Below are 16,285 nucleotides of genomic sequence, written 5' to 3' on the forward strand. Positions count from 1 at the left end.
CCAGGCAAAATGAAGATGGTGTCAATGGCAGAGCAGTAGCAGGAGTGACAGGTGGTCACATCCAGACACACCGTGAAGGTGGAGCTGACAGGGTTTGCTGAGGCATTAAAATTAGGGTATGAGAGAAAAGTGGAGGCTATGAGGAAGCCCGGGCTTCGTTAGCTTCCATAGGCAGATGGTTCGATGGCTCCCCGCTCACCACATTTTCTCTCCCACTAACCAGCGCACTACACGAGGAAAAGGAAACCACTCTTCTAGGTCTTTCACATTTGGGGTAATAACCCGGTGACTGTGAAAATAAGGCTCAGAGGAACACAGGCGTGCCTGTGCAGAGTGTCCATAGTGCCCATGAAGTTGGGGGTCTTTGCTGCTATTGGCTCCAATACAACAATAGACTCCTTTTCCAGGCTCCCTAACACACACAAAACTGTTTAGTCTGGGAGGGAATGGGAGTCCCTGGCAGAACGTGGAATATCTATCTCGGGAGTTCTGCTACCTGTTTTGCTCTAATGACTAATTTTTTTTTAAGCTGCAGAAAATATAAAGGCATACCAATTCAGCACAAGTTTCCCTCTGCATCTGGGAAAAAGCTATTTCCTTGCACCTAATTTCTCCTTTTCCCTCTCTACCCAAATACATGTATTTTGTCCTTGAGAAGACGCCTTGGGTTTTGAATACATGAACATGTGACCACACACCTAAGTGTGATCCTTAGCAACCACCACAAATCAAACAGGAGTGATGCCGTGTTTGGACCAGATCTGATTTCATAGAGATCATCAAGTAAGAGCATCTATCTATCTATCTATCTATCTATCTATCATCTATCGAGACAGACAGAGAGAGAGAGAGAGAGAGAGAGAGAGAGAGTCTGGTTCTCCCATTTACCTGCTGTGTGACCTAGGCCACATTAAAGAGGAACTAGGAAAGCTCCTTCCCTTAACTCTGTCGTGGGACATTGACAACACCAACCTCTTAGGGTTTTTATGAAGCGTGAAGTAAAGCATAGAAGTCCCTAACTTAGGGCCTGCCACATAGAAAGTCCTCAATAAATATTGTCTGCTGTTTTATTATGAGTCTGATTATATGTGTAATAAGCTTAATTAAGTGCTTGCAATAAAGTAGATGCCCAATAAATGTTAACCCATGTCCCTTCTCTCTCAGTAAAATCGGGTTCCAAGTCTTCCCAAACTGGAGCAGATTATAATGATACATGGAGGGAGTTGCCCAGTGGTACCAGACAGCTCAAGAAGTTTCAGGGCTGAGTGGCAGTGAGGATGATGAGCAGTGGACATGTTCTGGGACATAAGATGAGCACCGCCTGTGACTGATCAGAACTGAAAAGTGAGCGCACATACCTTCTCTTCTTTCCACCCAAGAGCCAAGCGCTTCTAAACATTGCAGCAGCTGTTGCCGTAATAATGCTACCTAGTAAACAGCAATGAAACCTCAATGGCATGTAATAAAAGTTAATTTTTGCTTGTTGACTGTACTCAGCAGTCAGGTAGCCCTGCTGGACTGGGCCAGGCCGGGAGAACCTCAGCTAGACTTGCTCATGCATATGCAGGCAGGGCCTTCTGGGGCCTGGCCAGTCAGGGCTGGCTGGGTGTTGATGGGAACGATGCTAGGGCCTCCATCTCCTCATCCTGCAGACTGGACTTGTTTGCCAGGTGCAGTAGGGTTCCCAAGAGAGAAAACAGAAGCACACGGGCCCCTCGAGGCCTCGGCACGGAGCTGGCACACTGTCTCTTCTATCACTTTCTATTTGCCAGAGTTTGTTGTTGACAAGCACTGGCCACACAATGGGCATGAAGACAAGGGAGAGGAGGTATGAAGAACTAAGGACAACTCTGCATTCAATTTGCCACATGCATTAACTTATGTAAGTCAGTGCCTGCATGGAGGAGAAAGGGTGTCCACACTCCAGTCCCCTATTACGCATATCTGGGTCATCTGTTGCAAATTTCCGAAAGATTGACTGTTGACCGTAAGAGTTACTTATGTCCTTTCTAAGGATTGAAAAATTAAGTTTCCAGCTACTTGAATGCAGCGTCCTGTCTCACCTCCACCATCATCTCCGAGAACCCCACCCTGCAGAGGTAAACTTAAAAAGTTGTATGTAGGTGACATTGTTGTAAATTGATCCTGTTTCCTCAGAGACCTGTTTTTTGTGTTCTCGTCACTGCTGATTGATCATGGCAAGATCTGTGAGTCTCGGCTATCTTGTAACTCTCAGCTCCCAGATCTCGCCGGTCCAAGCCTCTCTGACAAGCTGATTTATAATGATTTGTAAATAAACACTTCCATTTATTGGAGGTGTTTATTTGTAAAGCAACTCAGTGTCACGTCCTTGCTGAAGTCATTTGTCTGCCTTGGAAAGGAAGATTAAAAAAAAAAAAAAATGGAGTCATCCTTGGGTATACTGGTAGGTAGAATCAGGATTGAGAGTCTGAGCAGTGTTTCCACTGAGATTTCACCTAGAATCACAAGTGTCATTCTTAAACCTACAGACTACACTCAGTGATTAAGTGACTGACTGAACAGTCCCTTAAGTGAGTGTGAAGAAACTACCCTCCAAGTAGACCAGCAAGCTTACTCCTTATAAACTATAATTTTAGGGCTTATGGAAAACACATCCATCCATCTGCTCAGTGATCGCACAAATTTACAGCACACAAAGGCTCTGATTACATAAGGCTTAAATTGCAAATATCTTTGTTGGGTCTACCGCAGGAACTTGCATTCATAGTAATGATACACTATGATGAGATAGGAAAATGATAGATAGACTGATACTTATTTACTTATTTGTTTATTCATCAGCTATACTCTGAGTATGTACTGTGCGATCATGTTTTTTTTTCCCTCTTTGTCTTTTCTTTTGTAAATTCTTCCTTTCTTCCTTGTTGCCTTTCTTTCTTTCTTCTTTCCTTTTCATTTTTTTTTCTTTTCATTCCAAAGTGTCATTATGATGTTAAGTCCAAAGCTCAATACAGAACTCTCCTCAGAAAAGACAAAGCAAAGGTGGCCTCCTGTGAGCACCTTAGGTCTAAGGTTCTAAAGGGCTTTTATTCTGATGCTTTGACATCATGGTACTTTGCTCACTCAGAAGAGATTGTCCCTCCCAAAGTTAGCTAATTCCTTCAGAAAGCAAACAACTTCTTCAAGAGTGTACCTTTCATATGCAAACCAACCAATGCAGAGTCCATATTCCACACTCACCTCCTTTGTCTAGCTTATACTCTAGCCCAATATCCACTAGCCCTAATCACCCCAGAGCTAGAAGCTGGAGGACTAAGTCAGCCTCTTTGCTGCAGAATCCACTGAAATTACTCTAATTGGCCAATCCTAAAGCTGTTTACGTGCCTCACAAGTTCCTTCCTGCAGAAACCACAATGGGGGCTCTTGCCATGTTTCCCCTGGCTCCCTCTACCTCCTGACTAATGCTGCTGTTTCCCCATGTAGCCCTTCATGGAGTGATGTGCTTCCTACTTCTAGGTAACTGTGAGTACCACAAATTCTTCCTTCATGACCATCATTTCCATGGTTGCATGTATTACCATATTTGATTAAAACAAATCCCAGATGTCTTTTTGAAACACCTAAACACTTGGAATCAAATGATTGGTGAGAAATGTTCTCTTGTCCATTTCCCTGACCTCTTTCCTAGGCCCACCAGTGAATGAGGTCTGACCACTACTATACAAAAAAAAAGTGAATCCAAAGGATACCTACCAGGGACGAGAAAAGTAGCCAAGCATTTTCCCCAAGAATACATGCAGATGGCCAACAGATGCATGAAAAGATGTTCCATGTCATTAATCATTAGGGAATGCAAATCAAAACCACGATGAGAGATCACCTCATACCTGTTAGAATGGCTAAACTTGAAAATATAAGAAACAACAAATGTTGGTGAGGATGTGGAGAAAAAGGAACCCTGATGCACTGTTGGGGGGAAGGTAAACTGCGGCAGCCATGGAAAACTGTATGGAGGTTGCTCAAAAAATTTAAAATAGAAATATCACATGATCCAGTAGTTTCACTATTGGATATTTACCAAGAGAAAAAGAAAACAGTAACTCAAAAAGGTATATGCACCTCTATGTTTATTGCAGCATTATTTACAATAGCCAATGTGTGGAAACAGCCCAAGTGTCAATCATTAAACGAATGGCTAAGGGAGATGTCGGGTAAATATACAGTGGAATATTACGCAGCCATAATGAAGAATAAGATTGTGCCATTTGAGACAGCATGGATGGACCTAGAGAATATTAGGCTTAGTCTGAAATAAGTCAGACTGAGAAAAACAAATACCTTATGATTTCATTCATAAATAAAATCTAAAAAAAATGAATAAACAAACAAAAAGAAGAAGCAGAACTGCGAATACCAAGATCCGACTGATGGTTCCGGGGGGGTGGGCGGTGGCAGGCTGGACAAAATGGGTGAAGGGAAGAGGGAGATACAGGCCTCCAGTTAGAGAATGAGTGAGACACCGGAATAAAAGGCACAGCATAAGGAATACAGTCAATGATACTGTAATAACGAGGGAACAGGGCAGATGGCAGCTATACTTGTGGTGAACAGAGCATATAATGCCTAAACTTGTCAAATCACTAAGTTGTACACCTGTTAAAAAGAGAGAGAGAGAGAAAGTGAGACATCCTTAGTGCCTAGCCCCTGAGCTGCCGAAGCTTCCTGACACAGGAGAGAAAGAGAGAGCCCACGCCACCATGTCAGACGTGAAGCAGACATGAGCTGAGTGTCAGTTCACATTCTCTCTCCAGTAAAATGCTCAGAGACAGAAAGTTGAACAAGACAGGGCCCTGTCCTGGAAAGGGTCACCTGCTGGTGTGGGGGGAGATAACTGCTGTAAACATGTAAACAGCTGTTAGTGAAGCTTTGGGGACAGGTGGAATTTGCACGAGGTCTTGAAGGTTATGTAGAAGTTTACTAGAAGGTGGTCAGGTTGGGGATCTTAAGTAGAGGAATGTTATTTTCTTTGCAAAAATAAAAAGGGTGAGAAAGGATATGTAGAGTTTGTCTTCAGAATCTCGACAGTGTTTCTGTGGTTTTGCATTTCTCCTTAGTTGGTATTTTCTCCATTAGCCACTTTACCTAGTCAGCAAATCCCAGGAGCAGAATCATGGAGTTGCAGCTTGTCACTCTCAGGAGAGAAATCATCCCAGGGGATTGTGAGTTTGTAGGCACAGACCCGGGGCCTCCCTCCTCTTTAGAGCCCAGTCTTTGTCTCCAGAGGCTGGGGGTGGGGGTAGGCAAGGTAGGGGGAGAAGGCAGGGTGGTTTACATGTGTCTGGCCCTTTAGGAGCCCCTTGAAATAATACCAAAGAGAGAGAAATGAGCTGGTGAGTTGAATTTTTAGCAGATTTACACTCTACCAATACTGCACTTTATTCCTCAGCAAACTGTTATGTACCCAACTCAAAGCATTGGGAAATGAGGGTGAAGCCAGGGGGTGGTACTCCCAAGGGGCCATCCATTAAGCACAGGGATCGTATTTTTCCAGTGACCCAGACCTTTGACATTCACTGAGGCCCACCAGTTCCCAGACTCCAAAGGTTTGCAAAATGTAGCCTTCTAAAAAAACGTAAGGCCCTCCATTACTTTCACATTGCTCTGCTTTGTCCAGACCCAAACTGTATTCATTTCCAAAGGAAATGACTCTTGAGAATCTGAAGAGCCTCAATTATTGTAAATCACTCTGCAAGACAAGCACAAAATTAATCAGGGCTCCTGTGTTTGGCGTCAGTCAGGCATGCAGCAGAGAATGCCATAAATAAAAACACCCAGTTCGACTGTTGCCCAAAACCTCAGGGAAGTCTGTTTTCAATAGGGTAAAATAAAGCCATACCGCATACTCACCACACTCTACTGTGTGAGGGGACAAACCAGAAAATGTCTCAAATATATAAGTAAATAAAGCCCCGATTAGCAAGAAGTAGCTCCTTTACTACTAACCCACCAGCAGAGATACTGATTTTCTTAAAATGTTAAAAAAATGTATCTTTATTTCCCACTATTGGCTCAGCAGTGTTTCCAGCTAGACAATATTCAGGGTTTAAGGCCTTTTCGTAGTCATGACTGCCAATAGGGGTCCTTTGATCCTTTTGCAATTTGCTAGCCATTGTTTCCTCGTTTGATGTTGGGGAATCTGAGGTTGTTCTAAGTGAGGAAATCTCAGAGATCTCCTTTGCAGAGGAGAAACACACACACACACACACACACACACACACACACACACACACGATAAATCATCATCCTGAGCCTTTACCAAGTATCCAAGTATCCATACCCGGATAAAAGCGTTACATGGCAACTCTTGAATTGTCACACTGAGAGAAGGACTTTTTGTTGCCCCCATTTTATACATGAGAAACCTAGAGAGGCTAAATGAGCTGTTCAGGATGACGTGGTCATAAGGGGAGGAGCAGGGACTCAGGCCAGGTTCCACTGGCCTGCAGACCTCTCTCCTACGGCCTAACTCCAGCAGGTGGAAGGACTGGGTTACAATGAGTGGTGAGGCAGGATGAGGACCTAGCCTTCCCAACACCCTTTAGTTTCCCTTTTTCATAAGGTTGCCTAATAGGGTCACAGGACAAGAACGTAAGTCCTTTACTTTGAGTTCACCCCAGATTATGAGCTTCTTGGAGAAGACACTACATTCCTTCCACTTGTATGCCCAATGCCTACTATCGTCAGGCCTTAGGTTATTGATCAATTAGTTTTTGTTGAATGAGAGAATAAGGGAATTCAACCAAAAGTTATGTTCCCTTCGGCAGTTTTCAAATTTCAGGGGAACAACACATTGCTGCCAATTTCTAGAGATAAAAGTTGCAGATACACTTTGGTTTCCAGAAACATCTATGTATGTATGACTTAAAAAGCAGAGTCATTCCATACTGTTATCACTGGTCCACCCACCCTAACATGTACATTAGACATCAAGTGGGCAAAGGAGCTCAGGGTAATTATAGGGCTGTCCTGACAAGATGCTTGAATGTAGATGAGATTCACCTCCATTAGTGACACCTTCCTGGCCCTTGTCTCAGACACAATTCACTTGAGAGAAAGAGGGGAGAGCTATAGCCAAAAATACTAAAATGGCAAAATGTATTCGAAGATGTTTCTTATCTCCCAAGGAAAACTACATGTAAAAAATACTTAGATGTTGGGGTGCATGGGTGGCTCAGTCAGTTGAGCTCCTGACTTGATTTTGGCTCAGGTCACGGTTGTGGGATTGAGCCCCATATCAGGCTCTGTGCTAAGCCTGGAGCCTGCTTAAGATTCTTTCTCTCTCCCTCTGCCCCTTCCTCACTTATGCTCTCTCTTTCTCAAAACAAAAAACAAAAACAAACAAACAAACAAATAAAAACTTAGATGCAAAATTGATTGTTCAACAGATAGCTTTCAAAAAATTCTCTGTAATTTCACATACTGTCCATTTTGTTTCTTTTTGAAATCCTAGTCACCCAATCCTCAAACATATGTTTTATCAGACTAGTTAGGTATCATTTCCCTTACTTGGATTTGTAGATATACTTATATAGTAGGGCTGTTTTTGGAAAAAGGTGATCGGGGTGGGGGAGTTAAGAACAGGACAACTGAAATCAGACTGTTGAGGTTCAAATCTCTGCCCCGCCTCCTACCAACTGAGGGACCTAGGCAAATTATTTCATCTTTTGTGCCTCATTTTCCTTAATTGTAGATGAGGCAATAATAAGAGTACCAAAGCACCCAGTCCCATAGGGATGCTTTAAGGATTAAATGAAATGGAGAGCTTATAGCTCGTGGTGAATACATAAGAAAGGTTAAATATCATTACTGATTTTCTGTTACTATCAATTTACCTTATTTCTTTAGATCTCATTTGGAATAGTGTGAGTTGAGAGCGGTCTACCACTCAAAAGTTCGCTTTGATAATAAAGCTGTCCCTTTATTTGCCAGTGATGTCTTAAAGTTGCAAGTTCCATTTCCACAGCCCAGGTAAGATGCTATCACCCCATGCTCCACGTACACGCACCTGAGTCGTTTGGGATTAAACTGAAGACAGCAAGCAAAAATTACCTTCCCTACATATAGAAATGACAAAAGTGACCAATTATGATAGCCTACTGGAACGTTATATAATTTCTAATCTTCACCACCTTAAAAAGCAGACATTAGTATACTATTTTGTAAACGTAAACCTTGAAGCTCCAAGAGGTTCAGTAATCTATACAGCTACAAAGTAACTGGGATGGGTTTTGAATCCTGTGATTTCTGACCAAAGCCTACATTATATTGTATATACATTTTTTTCCTTAGACAGAGGTTCTTAGCCCTGACAACACATCCGAATCAACTGGGAAGCCTTTAAAACTAACACCCAGGACCCATTCAGAACATCTCAATCACAGCCTCAGGGGGTGGAGGGAAAACTCAAGCACCTGCAATTTACAAAGATTTCCAGGTGGTTCTATGTGCAGTTGGGACTGAGGAGCATTTATCTAAACTCTGCTAATTTCAGAAATGTGTAAAATAAAGATTAACTTAAAGGAGCAGCTTTTGAATTATTTATTTCATTAATTAGCTTAAATGAAAGGCTTATTTTGCATCATTTACTCAATGAATTCATTTCCCTTCAGACCCTTTAGGATTCCCTAAAGAATCCTACATCGCTTTCTTTGTTTCTAGATGAGCTATACAATCGTTTCTGGTGATTTTTCATTCAAAAAGTATTTTTGAAAGCCCCCTTTGTGTTTTACTGTCAGTTATGAGAGACAAAGAAAAATGAGCCAAGGACTTTGTGATCATTATTGCCACAAATACCTAGGGAACATTCTGTTGATACTGAACATTGTAAAAGCCTTTGGATATATAGTAGCAAACAATGAACATGTAATTCCTGTCCTGGAACTTACAGTCTAGAACAGAGACAGGAGCTCGACATGTAAATCAGTAAATAAACATATAATTACAACTTATGGTTAATGTTACAAAGAAAACAAACTGACAAGTTCCCTTTTAGATTGAGTAGTCAAGGATAGTTTCTAGGAAACAGCTTCAGAATCATGAGGCTCTTAGACAGTTGTCTGGTGTATTCGTAATAGCTAATGAGTACACCCAGGATACACTTTTGATGTCTGACTTCTTTCTCTAGTATAATGATTTTAAGATGCATCCATATTGCCAAGCATATTAATAGTTCATTTCTTATTATCACTAAGTAGAACTTGAGTGTATGAATACACCCTTGGTGTTTTTTATGCACATGAGATTTTAGGTATCACTGAGTTAGACTGTTAGTTCCTTAAGGACAGGGCAATGACTAATACATTTATTGTCCTTTCCAAAACTTGACTGATGATATTGGAGTTAGCAGGTATTCAATACACATTAGCTGATTGGATGAATTTTTATGCTCACAGATAATACCCATTGTTCTCTTTCCAACGTCCTTACCCACGATATACATAGACTCTTTTTTTTTCAACTTAAGTAGATATGAATTTCAGCTAGTAAAAGACAGGAGCAATTGAATATTTCCACAGAAGGCAAATGATTCATTTGGGGTGAAGGCAAGGAATCCCATCAACAGATTATACCTGTTAATCAAGACTCTTTAAAATCAAGTGTGTAGGGGCGCCTGGGTGGCGCAGTCGGTTAAGCGTCCGACTTCAGCCAGGTCACGATCTCGCGGTCCGTGAGTTCGAGCCCCGCATCAGGCTCTGGGCTGATGGCTCAGAGCCTGGAGCCTGTTTCCGATTCTGTGTCTCCCTCTCTCTCTGCTCCTCCCCCGTTCATGCTCTGTCTCTCTGTCCCAAAAATAAATAAACGTTGAAAAAAAAATTAAAAAAAAAAAATAAATAAAAATAAAATCAAGTGTGTCTAACACAAGAAGCTGTTGCCCCATTTCTGTTTTTTTTTCTTAATTTTTTTAATGTTTATTTTTGAGAGAGAAAGAGCATGAGCGGGGGAGGGGCAGAGAGAGAGAGAGAGACAGACGGACAGAATATGAAGCAGGCTCCAGGCTCTGAGCTGCCAGCACAGAGCCTGATGCAGGGCTTGAATCCACAAATCATGAGATCATGACCTGAGCTGAAGTTGGATGCTTAACCAACTGAGCCACCCAGACACTCCTATTGCCCCATTTCTAAACGTGCCCATGGTTGGTTCTTACACTTTAACAGTAATGTTAATTACACAAAATTCAGATGCATAGAGAGTTGAGGCCACTACTATAAGACCTTAGGAAAACCTGGCTTACCTTTATTTATGTCTGCCTCCATTGTAGCCCGAGTCGCGGCATCAAGAATCTAGTAGGTGCTTAATAAATGCTTCTGCAATTGAACTGAATGTAGACAAATTGCTTCAATAGCAAATATGAACATTTAAAATGTGCTTATCCATAATGATTAGCTTGGGAAATGCTAAAAGAACCCTTTACCCAGCCTGCAATTTTTTTCCAGCCTGCATTTTAATGCAGGGCACATTTCTCAGCTGAGATTGATGTTCTCCTTAATATCTCCCATGAAAGCAGACTAACATTTAAAACAGTTAGTATGCCAGAAGTGGTCTCAGAAATGTCAGTGTGGTGTGTGATTACAAGCTGGTCTAAAGGAAGAAAACAAGCTCCCTTTAATAAACTGAGCTTTACTCAGGCTGCAGAAACCTATTAAGATGAAGGGAAACTGACTTGACCAAACTGAAAGGCTCAGGCATATTATTACCTATTAAAAGTCATTCATTAATTATGGGGAAAAGCCATCAAGAGGAATTCCATTTTGATAAAAGGGAGTTAAAAGATGTTGCACGTTGAGGCTCTGGAGTCAGAATGAAGTCTGCCACGTCCTAGCTGAGACCTGGGGCAATGCACCTAACCTCTCTGACCTTTGATTTCCTGACTTCTAAAAAAGATGCTAATATTCACCACCTCACTGGACTGTGCTCTGATTGGATTGTAGAATGCATTGTATGATGCCTTGCTAGGCTACTTGTGGACAGAGGTCCAGCTTGTCAGCATCATTGGAGAGCCTGTTAGAAATGCAGAATCTTGGGAATGCAAGCTGGTGCAGCCACTCTGGAAAACAGTCTGGAGGTTCCTCAAAAAACTAAAAATAGAACTACCCTACGACCCAGCAATTGCACTACCAGGCATTTATCCAGAGGATACAGGTGTGTTGTTTTGAAGGGACACACGCACCCCAGTGTTTATAGCAGCACTTTCAACAATAGCCAAAGTATGGAAAGAGCCCAAATGTCCATTGATGGATGAATCGATAAAGAAGATGTCGTATATATATACAATGGAGTATTACTCGGCAATCAAAAAGAATGAAATCTTGCCATTTGCAGCTATGTGGATGGAACTGAAGGGTATTATGCTAAGTGAAATCAGTCAGAGAAAGACAAAAATCATATGACTTCACTAATATGAGGACTTTAAGAGACAGATGAACATGAGGGAAGGGAAACAAAAATAATATAAAAACAGGGAGGGGGACAAAACAGAAGAGACTCGTAAATGTGGAGAACAAACTGAGGGTTACGGGAGGGATTGTGGGAGGAGGCAATGGGCTAAATGGGTAAGGGGCACTAAGGAATCTACTCCTGAAATCATTGTTGTACTATATGGTAACTAATTTGGATGTAAATTTAAAAAATAAAAAAATTAAATTAAAAAAAAAGAGTGTATTGTAACCCCCCAAAAAAATAAAAAAATCAAGTCTTTGAAATGCAGAATCTTAAGCCCCACCCCCAACCTACCGAATCAGAAACTACCTTTTAGCAAGATCCCCATGTGACCTGCACCCCCTCACTGTTTGAAACGTGGATCTTAAGCATATTACACATGCTAGGCATACAGTAAATGCTCGATAAATATCCACGGCTATTATTCTGTGGAAAATTTTAGACATATGAATAATATTGAGTTCCATCCTCTCCCACACGATGGGTGCACTTCTTTACCATACTGTGCATGTCTTTCGTCTTCTGAAAATTCCTTCATCATTGCAACGATCAACAGTGTTTTCCTATACAGTATTCAGTGTGAACTCTGACTTCCTTAGGTTTGATGATCAGTTATAAGACTAGAATTGAAGAGCAGACATTTATCACTGGGCCAGAACTCGTTGTGGACTGTAAACTCACAGCTTCATCCAAGCTGGCAGGCTGACATTAAAACGAAATTATTAATTGACTTTTTTTTCCCTCCCGTCAGCCATAAACAAATATATCGGTTTTAAATGGATTCTTCACACTCTGGCAGCTTGATCACCACTTTCCATACCCACAATTGATAGAAAAAGATGAAAGATAAGGGAACAAAGGGTGAAAATGTAACAGGTGATCATTTCTAGTTTCCTTGAGCATATTTTAACAGAGCTTGGAGACAGTATGCATTGGGCTGGGGATAACAGCGCTTTCTTCGTGGATTTTTTTCTGCTTTGCATCAGAACCTGTGTGTGCTGTCTGAAAACCTCTAAGGGAAGTAAGCAGTTCAGCCTGTGGCTTTGAGAATTCTCCATCTCCCCTGAGTAGGAGCTGGGAGTGTAGCAAAGGCAATATATTCCTTAGGACTTCCAAATGGAAAGTAACCAATTTCCAATGCTCGGAAATTCTTCAGAGCAGCATGCTGGCCCCAAAGCAAATGGACTGAAGGTGGTGTCAGGCTGTAAAAAGTTAATTTACTAGAGTCTCTTCTAAGAACAGCCGAGTCATTTTGAATTCTAATGCAACATACCTGCCCTTCTTCCACAATCGTAGCTGAACTGACACGGAAGCAATGGGAAACATTTACAATAGGAGCTTTAAAAAAAGGCAGTTTGTCCTGTTTGTGTGCTGACCTGAGTTGTTATCCCTCTCTGCCTTCATTGAAAATGCCTTCTGGTCTCCTAAGAATTGCACCAGCCTGCTGCCTGGATCAGGACTCCCTGCACATCCCTGAACATTGTTTGCACGCTGTCATATTGAGAAAGTACAATTTGTATTCGGCAACTGCTCCCTACACACACACACACACACACACGCACACCCACACACTCCCTTCTTGGGTCCATTTGCCCCACCTTTAACAGGGCCCTCAAGTTGTCCCCAGCCCTTCTTATACCAGAGATGATGAATCTAATAAAATAATTAACATTGCCATGTCTGTGTGTGATAACACCTCTATTTTTAAAAATGTATTAGAAATGTTGAAGGCATATACAACAGGCACAAAGAATAGGGGCTTTTCTAGGAACCATATTCCAAAGGCTTCCTGTCTCATGGAGAACAAAACGCTGGCTTCCCAGCCTTTCGTGAGACACTTCCCCCACCTGCCAACCATTCTCCTCCTTCTCACTGCCCCCTCCCGCTCCTCTTGTTTCCCCGTGTTCGCTCCCAGAGCATTAGCACTTAGAGCTTTCTCTGCCTTCGACACTCTTCTCCTAAATATCTATTTGACTCCCTTCCCTGAGTTCTTCAGGTCTCTGCTCATCAGAGAAGCCTTTCCTCACAAGCCCTGCATGAAGGAGCCATCTCTGGCCCACCCCAATCTCTACCTTTCATAATCCCATTAACTGCTTTGTTTTCCTCCATAACACTGACCACGTAAAGCATATATTTAGTTGTATATTAACTTATTACCCGGTTGCCATAACTAAAATGTTAGTTCCGTGAAGTCAAGGATTTTGTCTGTTTGGGTATTGTCGTTTTTTTGTTCTTTGTTTTTTTTTTTTTTTTTCCCTGCAGAACCTAGAAAAAAAACCTGAGACAAGGCAGGGCTCAACAAATAACTAACGGATGATTGATTTCAGCTTTATCAGCGCGCACGTTCCAGCTTAAGAAAGTTATAAATAATATGACATAAACATAATAAAAATTATGTACGTATGTATGTTGAGTTCACCCACGTATCCTTCCTGGTTTCAGCCCCCTTTCTCTCTCCTAGGAGTAATCACTATCTTGAATGCGGGGCTTATCATTTTCATGCATTTCTTTGTCTTACATATGTATGTGTTTTTAGGCAATACATAGCATTGGGTAGCTGTATACTGTACTGTGGCATGGCATTCCATAGCACAGCATGGCATAGTGTAGTATTATAGTGTAGTAAAGTATGGTATAATTTAGTACAGTGACGCCTAAACAACATGGGTTTGAACTGTTTGAACTGCTCAGGTCCACTTGGATTTTTTTTTCTGCAAAAAGCTTTATTGTTTCCATTTGGTCCACAGCTAGAGAGAGCGCTCCAGGGTGGTTAAAAAGCTGCCTAGTGGCTACAGGAAGACACTAAGGCAGCAGCCCCGACACCAGGGTCATGCCAGAGGGGACCCTCCAGGGCTGCCAAGCCCCTGAGGCTCTTACTCATGCTTGAAGGTGAGCCTTTTGAAGAGCTACTTGCCCAACCCAGCCTGCAGAGGTGAGTCAGGTGGTCGCCATCTCCTTGATGAGTTTCACTTCCTCATCCAGAAAGCACTTCTCCCCGAAGCTACAGAACCCGTGGCATGCAGCTCCCAAAGTGCCTGTTTCAGGTTCTCTAGAATCATGGCAACTTTCTTGGCCTCAAGGTTTTACCCCACTCATCTTGAAACAGCTTCTGCAAGTCCTCGAAGAGGGCACTGGTTTCTTCAAAAGATGCCGGGTGCCCTTAAGGTTCTCCTCAGCCAACTCTTCGAATGAGTGTCCCATGCCCTCCAGAGCCACATCCTGGAGGTGAAAAGAGAAGCCCAGAGAAAGGTAAGTGTAGGAGGCCTACAGGTTGACCAAGTGGTTGGCCACAGCTTCCACCTCTGGAATAATTCTGAGAAATCTGGAAGCTCCTGGTTGATGAGCAGTAAGGAGTTAAGCTCAGAAGATGGTGCTGGCTGGTCTCAAAGTCAGGGGATGGCTAAGAAGAAGGAAAAGAGGTTGAAGGGTGGTGGGAGACACCCCTGAGGCACCTCAGGGAAGGGACATCCCTGAGTCTGTTCTGTGCATACACTTTGAAGCAAGAGGCAGATCCAGAGATCACTGGGCACATTGCCTAAAGGTGGAGTTTTTACGGTGCAGTACTGTAAATGTACTTTCTCTTCCCTATGATTTTCTTAATACATTTTCTTTTCCCTAGTTTACCTTATTGTAACAATACGTTATGTAATATATAGAACATACAAAATATGGAACCTCATGGACTGTTATTAGTAAGGCATTTATTTGATCGACAGTAGTAGGCTATTAGTAGTGAAGTTTTGGGGAAGTCAGAAATGTTAAGTGGATTCTCATCTGGGTAGTGGCGGTCAGTGCCCCAATCCCTGTGTTGTTCAAGGGGCAACTGTATGATCATATAGAAAAGAACAGTATTTCTCAAACTTTGCTTCATATCAGAATTACCAGAGCAGGTTTAAAAAATCCTGATGGCCAGATCCCACATGGGTTTCATCTGAAAATCCCTACAGGTGGGCCCCTTGCATTGTTTGTTTAAAGCTCCCAGGTACTTTCAATTGCAGCCAGGCTGTAGGACCAGGGGCATTGCCCTCAATAAAGTGCTGTGGTCGGGAGTCAGGCTGCCAGGATTGGAACACGGCCTCCAAGTCTCTCCAGAGTTTCTACAGTTCCTGGACACCATAGTTAGTCACTCGAGGGAGGAGGAGCATACCGCATCCCTTCTTAAAGATACTGACCAGAATCAAATGCCGTTCCTTCCACTAACCTCTCTGACACCATTTTCCTGAGATATTTAACTCTCAGTTATTTTAATAGGGCCTTCCATCTAAGTCATGGGAAATCTCCAAAAACACAATGAATTTCTTGCTTCAGAACACTCATTATGTGTCTGAATTTGTATAACTTTTTTTTTTAATTTTTTATTTCTGACAGAGACAGAGCACGGGTGGGGGAGGGGCAGAGAGAGAGGGAGACACAGAATCCGAAGCAGGCTCCAGGCTCGGAGCTGTCAGCACAGAACCCAACGCGGGGCTCGAACTCACAAACCATGAGTTCATGGCATGAGCTAAGGTCGGACGCTTTACCGACTGAGCCACCCAGGCACCACTGTATAACTTTATTGAAGTACAACATATATCAGGAAGAGTGCTCTCATCATAACTGTACAGCTAGATGACTGTTCACAAACTGAACACACCCACATGACAAGGACCCTGATCAAGAAACCCACCAGGGTCTACTCTCTAAAGGGTCACTACTCACCTGACATCTAACAGTGGATTAGTGTGGCCTATTTGGCCTTCACATGCATAAAATTATATATACTCTTTCATCCAGTTCTTTCATTTGACATATTACAAAACACATTACT

At 42.3% G+C, this 16,285-nt stretch overlaps 1 long non-coding RNA gene across 5 annotated transcripts in view; it reads left to right on the forward strand.

Moving 5' to 3' along the window:
• The window catches only part of LOC121016776 (uncharacterized), a 148,751-nt gene that overhangs the window by 83,733 nt on the left and 48,733 nt on the right, over nucleotides 1–16,285 (forward strand). For 3 of the 5 annotated variants that reach the window (XR_005784454.1, XR_005784453.1, XR_005784455.1), the window contains 6 exons: nucleotides 656–783; nucleotides 1,165–1,344; nucleotides 1,773–2,099; nucleotides 7,888–8,010; nucleotides 12,230–12,354; nucleotides 14,226–14,727. This is a non-coding gene — a long non-coding RNA (uncharacterized LOC121016776). Of the gene's footprint in view, nucleotides 1–655; nucleotides 784–1,164; nucleotides 1,345–1,772; nucleotides 2,100–7,887; nucleotides 8,011–8,331; nucleotides 9,639–12,229; nucleotides 12,355–14,225; nucleotides 14,728–16,285 lie in introns of those variants that run through there. The other 2 variants (XR_005784456.1, XR_005784457.1) reach the window with 2 other exon arrangements.

Source organism: Herpailurus yagouaroundi, unplaced genomic scaffold, assembly GCF_014898765.1.
Source record: "Herpailurus yagouaroundi ecotype Mexico unplaced genomic scaffold, PumYag 213, whole genome shotgun sequence".
NCBI classification, from domain to species: Eukaryota; Metazoa; Chordata; class Mammalia; order Carnivora; family Felidae; genus Herpailurus; species Herpailurus yagouaroundi.